Source organism: Alosa alosa, chromosome 2 (assembly GCF_017589495.1).
Source record: "Alosa alosa isolate M-15738 ecotype Scorff River chromosome 2, AALO_Geno_1.1, whole genome shotgun sequence".
Classification (NCBI taxonomy): Eukaryota; Metazoa; Chordata; class Actinopteri; order Clupeiformes; family Clupeidae; genus Alosa; species Alosa alosa.
Window position 1 is genome coordinate 2,240,554 of NC_063190.1, and position 403 is coordinate 2,240,956.

Here is a 403-nt window from a genome sequence, read left to right on the forward strand (position 1 = left end):
TAATGCAGTGAAGAACAATTCTTGTGTCTGCTTCTTCATGCTTGGCTTCCAAGCTGTCAGTGTTAAAGGTTGAATTAGAGGCTTCAACTCTCTCTTCATCACTGAAGCCACCTGCAGCAACTATGATCTTATTTGCTGGAGCTCCAACAATCAGCTGTTGGGATAAAAAAGTGTGCAAGATCAGTCTTGTTGTCTGCATGAGCAATAAAGTTCTCCCACTTTGCAGGAAGAGGCAAATCTCTGCTCTCAATTGGTCTTCTGATTGCCACCAAGTCTCTTCCACGGCGCTTTCGTGTTCCACTTTTGATAGAATGTGTGTGGTAGCGATCAAACAAAACATCAAGTCGCTGGAATTGTGCTCCACTTCTGAGAACAGATTCCACAAAAACATCAGCAAGGTCCC